Raw genomic sequence first — 6435 nt, 5'->3', positions numbered from 1 at the left:
AGACACTATGCTAGAGTGGCTTATTTACCCAAGGTGATATAGCTTCTGTGAAGCAAAGCCTTTGAGAATCCAGGCAACCTCCCTTCGGAATGCTAATGCTGTTGTGCTTTGTTTACCAAATAAGAGAGTCATGAGCTGATGGATGAATGGACAGATGGATGGATGAACGGACAGCTGGGTGAGTGTGGAACAGAGGCTGGTTGATTTACTGAGGTTGATGTGCCTAATCTGTTTTCAAAACCTTAGTTTTTCTGACTCTTCTTTTGCTAGGAAGATTCTTTCTTCCTTGTTTCCCTCACTTTTACAACTGGAATTAATATGGCGGAGGTTGGATTTATAATTTGCTTTGCAATATTCGGGCGGAATATTGCCATATTCCTTTATAACAACACCAAACACTGAATGGGCACTCTGTTTCCTAACAATAATATTGCCTCTGAGGCATTAATGAGAAACCAGAAAATTCGGGGTCATGGGATTTTCCATTTCTTGATTTTAGAAGAGTGGAGAGAACTTAAGTAATATGATTTTTCATCTATTTTCCTTGATGGTTCTCCTAACAGGATTCCATATGGAATGGTTAAACTCCTTAAAATAGAGTACAGTACACATTGACAGCCTTCAATATTACAACTGATTTGGAGTTTTATTGAATTTTAGAAACAGTTGCACAACTGTGTCTTTATTTTTTTCCTAGTGACGTTCAGAATCTATTATTAAGATAGATCCCCTAGTTACTGCCCAGTAGTTAAGCTACTGAGTTCCAGAATTGTTCATCCTAAGGAAATCCTCTTGCAGGTGCTATAACCCACGGCATATGACTTAGCCACTCTGTGTCTCTTTCTCTTGTGTAAAATGTTTTGTGTCACCCTATAATCATGAGCTGGTCACTAGCTCTTAGTACAGTGTGGAGATAATGTAAGTACTCGGTAATTGCTTCCTAAAATGACTACACATACATTGTGTGATCTACAGTTATTCTATTATAAATAGAAATTTCAGTCAATAAAAATATTTATTTTGAGAAAAGACCTGGCCCCAGATTCTTTCACACAATGCCAGATCTCCAGGTGTTAAATTTGTATATTTATTATGCGATTGATAGCTGCCTGGTGTATGCTCTTCTTACAGCATCCTCTAAGTAAAATCATCCTAGGAGGCATATTCCATCAAAGCAGGCAAATACTCAGAGCTTACTGCTTCTACTGAGAGCACAATTGTGGCTTGAAAATAGCCTCTCAGTCACGTAACAATATTTTTTCTTAGCAGTTTCACTCCTGAATCATGTAATAACTCTGAAGCCTGGGAATCCATTAAAAGGTATACTCCCCATGTTCAGTAATTGCCAGTAAAGTCTCATCAGATAGATAGCAAGCACTGCAGAAAAGCCTTCCAGAAATACTATGGATAATTAAAACATAAAGGTTATGCAAAAGGAGCAAATCAATAGAGACAGTAAACATGGTCTATCAACAGGCCTGAGAATGTGTTTTTTTTTTCATTCTGAAATGTAAATGGACTTGGGGTCGAGCACATGGGTAGGATGACAGATCGGAGCCAGTAACAGTTTAATTAACTCCAGTGTCCTGCATGTTAAAGGCGGCCTCAGCCCACTGGCTCATGGAGCCAACCCTCAGTGGATTCCCTTAGTTGGTGTCTGATACGAAGACCAGGCTCACAAGGTTACTCTGTTTCTTCCTCCTCTACAGGCTTTATCCAAACACAAACCCTCTGTTTTCTCTGGAAATTCACAGATATTTCTAATTTCAGTGAATATGGTTTGCTTTTGTAATCAAGGTAAAAGAAACGCACACACTCTCTCTCACACACTCACACAGGCTAAGTGATGAGAAGAGTTGGCTGGGAAGAACTGCGTAATTAAAATTATATATTAAAATGCACATACAGTGTGTGCAGAATTTTAGAAAAACCATGGCAGCTTTCCAGATGATTCATTTGCTGTTTTTAATTCTCCTATAATGTAGGATATTTTATAATTACTGCAGAATTGTGCCACTTGGTTCATTCAACCCGATGCAAAGGATAATAAGGAATATTTACTATTAATGGGTATTGAAAGTACTCCCCTGAGCAGCCCTGGTAAAGAATAGTTATTTACTGCTCTTGGCTGCCCATTTTAAATGAAATATATTCAGAATTTTGCTTGCAATCATGAATTAGTTAAAACTACAGGAGAGGCTGAGTTAGTAAGCTTCATTTGAGAGTTACATTTTTTCTTTTTTTAAAATCATAGTGAGGTCCAAGTTAAAAGAAAAAAAAATTCAATTTGGTGGAGTATGGTTTCACACAATTAGCTTTATCATTAGTAAATACAGGAGTTAGTTAACCTCTGCCCCATAGAAGTTCTTGGTATTTTGCTTAGTAAAGGGCATGTAACCCTTTATGGTTTATTTATTCACTCTGTTAAAAGGCTATTTCTGAAGACTGTGATACAGAAACACATAATGCATAGTCTTTGTTAATAAAGATCTATTTACTCTACCATTTAAAGAAGCTGGTTATTATTTGATGATCATTAGTGCCATGAACAGTAGATTTCTCGCCCCCCCTACTCCACCCCCCGTTGTTCCCAAGGGAAAGATTATCAAGCTGTTGGGTAAAGGACTCATTTTCTTTAAATTAGAAATCACTGAGGTATCCTGTGTAGGAGATATTAAAAGCCATGTGTAGTCAAGCCGTTGTATTGCAAACTGAGCTAAAGGTAAGTCAGTCGAGCACTTATGGTTTGAAGTGAAATATTGAAAATGTCAACTACCTGTAACTAAAAAAACTCTATGGGGCAGGAGAGTACAGCGAGACGGGAAATTGCCTTGTACATGAATGACCTGGGTTCAATCACTGGCACAACATATGGTCCTTTGAGCCCTGCCAGCAGTGATCCCTTAGTGCATCACCAGGAGTAAACCTGAGCACTATCGGGTGGGGCCCATAAATTAAAACAAAAACAAGACCCAAAAAATCCAGAATTTTTTTCTCATTGTCCCATCCTGAAACAGGAATCTCAGCTTGTTATTTTAAACAATGATGCAGAAGAGGAAATTTAACATCTCTTGCTTCCAATATTTACTTTATTCTTCTTTACCCTTTGTGTTGAAGTACATAGTTAATTATACACTCCATACATCAATTGTTCTAACACCACACTCATTAGTACAGTGACTGCTTTTCTCCACCAGCGTCCCAAGGCCTTTCCCTTCTACTCCTATGTAAGCTCAGCCCTGTATGAGCTTGGACATTCCTTCTTTTACTCTCTTTTCTTATACTTCAAATATGAAGGCATTAAAAATTATTATGGGTGTATTTTTATATATATACATATAAATGAATACAGCTAACTTCCTGAAATGTAAAAAAGTCGTACATCAATTTGGTCCACAGGTATATACATTTAAAAACATTTAGTATAAAAACTTCTATGCTGATACAATTTAAATTTACATGTACTAGATAGATCCTACAAATATGCAATTGAATAAGAGTGACAGGTGGATAATTAAAAATTTAAAGGAAAAGCTGAATAGGCATATAAAACAATCAAAATGTACTTTGTGCTAAAAATGGGATTGTTGTTAGAAAAAATTATATTGTAGATACTGTTTAAATATCTGCATTAATTAAAAGACTAACAAAAATCTCTATAGACATAGAAACAGCACATGAATGTGCATAGAACATTCAGTATAAGGGAAACAATAATTTATTGAAAAAGTATAAAATCTCTTCGCAAGCTAGAAGTAAACAGACTGTTCTTTGCTAACCTACAGAGGGCAACCGCAAGTACCATGAGGGAATACCAAACTCATTGGCAAAATGCTAAGAATTGAGTTTTTTAATACTTCTTACAAAACTTGTTTTAAGAATATGAATTCTGGAAGCTGCTGTTTGACTCTGAGATTCTTTCTCATTCCTTCAAATCTGAATGATATTCTAGTTGGATGGAGAATTCTTGATGGGGTGCTCATTCATTGAGGTTTCGTTTTGTTTTGTTTTTTGCTTTACTATATCCAGATCATCATTGTCTTTGGCTTACAGAGTCATTTAATAGGTCTTCTGGGAATGTTAAGGGATTTCCTTTGTATATCTAGTTCCTTTTTTGATTTTGTTTGACTTTAATGATACTATGTAGAGGATGTTTAATATGCTCAAAGAAACAATGGCACAGTTAATCAGCAAAGTACAGTAAGTATGAGAATGGAAATGAGAGAACTACAATAAGTGACATGAAGAGTTTGATAGATGATATTAAAAACTCAATAAAAAGTCTGAGCAGCAGAATAATAGCAACTAAAGAAAAGATCAATGAGCGTGCTGTCTCACTGGTGCGGCCGAGGAACCATCCAGTTTCGCTTTTCCTCTGACTTACAGGTACCATGGCCATGGAGTACCCCATCGGCATCTAGGGCCTCGACTTTGTGCTTGTCGCCTCCGACCGGGTGGTCGCGAGCAATATTGTCCAGATGAAGGATGATCATGACAAGGTGTTTAAGATGAGTGAGAAAATTTTACTCCTATGTGTTGGTGAGGCTGGAGACACAGTTTGCAGAATATATTCAGAAAAACGTGCAGCTTTATAAAATGAGAAATGGTTATGAGTTGTCATCCACAGCAGCAGCTAATTTTACGCATCGAAACTTAGCTGACTATCTTCGGAATAGGACCCCATATCATGTCAACCTTCTCCTCGCTGGCTACGATGAGCATGAGGGCCCTGCGCTCTACTATATGGACTACCTGGCAGCCTTGGCCAAGGCCCCTTTTGCAGCCCACAGCTATGGTGCCTTCCTGACTCTCAGTATCCTGGACCGGTACTATACACCAACTATCACACGAGAGAATGCAGTGGGTCTTCTTAGGAAATGTCTAGAGGAGCTCCAAAAACGCTTCATCCTGAATCTGCCAACCTTCAGTGTTCGAATCACTGACAAAAATGGCACTCATGACCTGGACAACATTTCTTTCACTAAACAGGCTTCCTAACGTCAAGCCCTTCCTCCCACTTGCTAGGGAACTATTTTTGATGGGTTCCTTTATTTTTTTTCTACTCTTTTGACATGTTCTCTTGATAAAAGGTAAATTAAGAATAAATCTGAATATGATTAAATCAAGCTTTCCAGTTAAAAAAAAAAAGATCAATGAGTTCCAAGATGTGATGCAGAAAAGCTGTGCAGAAAACCTGTAGAAAACAACAGAGGATGAAAAACGTCTCAATACAGCTCATCTCATTGAGAAGTACAGAATGAGTTCAAGAGGAGCAGTATGAGAATCACTGGAGTTCCTGAAGAAGAAGGCAAATTCAGAGAAGAATCACTAAAAAATTATAGATAAGAAAGAATTTCCCAGAGTTGAGTGTAGGCAACCAGATCTAAGAGATCTGATGGATCCAGCAAAAACAAACGCAAACAGAAAAACTCAAAGATGTAATGTAATCAGAATAACAAAAGCCAAAGCCAGAGAGAAAATATTGAAAGAAGCAAGAACAACATCTATTTTTCTTTTAATATATCTGAGCCTTCTCTGCCCTTCACCACGTTAGAGCTATCCACAACTCAGAGGAACTACTTCTGGTCTGGGGTTAAATTTTCATTTCCAGTGATTGTCTAGAAATAAGCCTACATACTCATACAAACTTAACAGCATTATATACAGCCACACACATTTCTAGCCAAGCAGAGACACTGGCAATTTCTTTTTCCTTTTTTCCATTGATGTCAATGAAATGCTTACTATTTGGCAGTTAACAAAAATCACAAGTAAATAGTTTGAATTTTAATAGACTTTTGAAATTAGAATTTCAATTTCAATAAAAATTATTTAGGTTTCATGAGATATTTTTTAAAATCATATTTCAAAATAGCATTTTATGCTATTTTGACAAATCCAAATACTCTTTCTACTTATTTGGTATAAACATAGTATAAAAAATAAGCCTATCAAATATTTACAACTTGTTGATAAAATACACACAAAAATCCTATATAGAGGAGGTTTACTAAACAGGAGAATTATCTGAGACATCAAATCTAGTCAAGGTCAAAGAGACTAAGTTACCCAGCAGGAACACTAAACACAAACATTCTTTGCCCTCTTCAACCAAACCTATCTCAAAAGTTCTTTGTAGATACTGTCAAATTCATTTAGCTTTACCACTTTCAATAAGAAAAAAAGAACAAATAAGGAAAATGTGCACTTGTGGAGAGAAGGGTGTTCGATCATTATATGACCGAAACTCAAACATGAAAGTTTTGTAAATGTAGCTCACAGTGATTCAATAATTTTTTTAAAAAAAGAATAAACGAGCAATCTATATGGTTAGAGGCTAAATAAAGTCAAATTTACAATATAAGAAGAGTTCCACAGTCTGTCCTCTAGAATCTAGTTTCTACTCTAGCCTGAGCTGAGGAATAGAGGATGGTG

General features: G+C 36.6%; 1 pseudogene; it reads left to right on the top strand.

Annotated features, from left to right (window-relative positions):
* The first annotated feature begins 4397 nt into the window (after positions 1 to 4397).
* LOC101557712 (proteasome subunit beta type-2-like) lies at positions 4398 to 5124 on the top strand (annotated as a pseudogene).
* Positions 5125 to 6435: the final 1311 nt, after the last annotated feature.

Source organism: Sorex araneus, chromosome 6 (assembly GCF_027595985.1).
Source record: "Sorex araneus isolate mSorAra2 chromosome 6, mSorAra2.pri, whole genome shotgun sequence".
In the NCBI taxonomy this organism is placed as follows: domain Eukaryota; kingdom Metazoa; phylum Chordata; class Mammalia; order Eulipotyphla; family Soricidae; genus Sorex; species Sorex araneus.
Note: the sequence above shows the minus strand (reverse complement) of the source record. Positions and strands in the feature narration are given on the sequence as shown.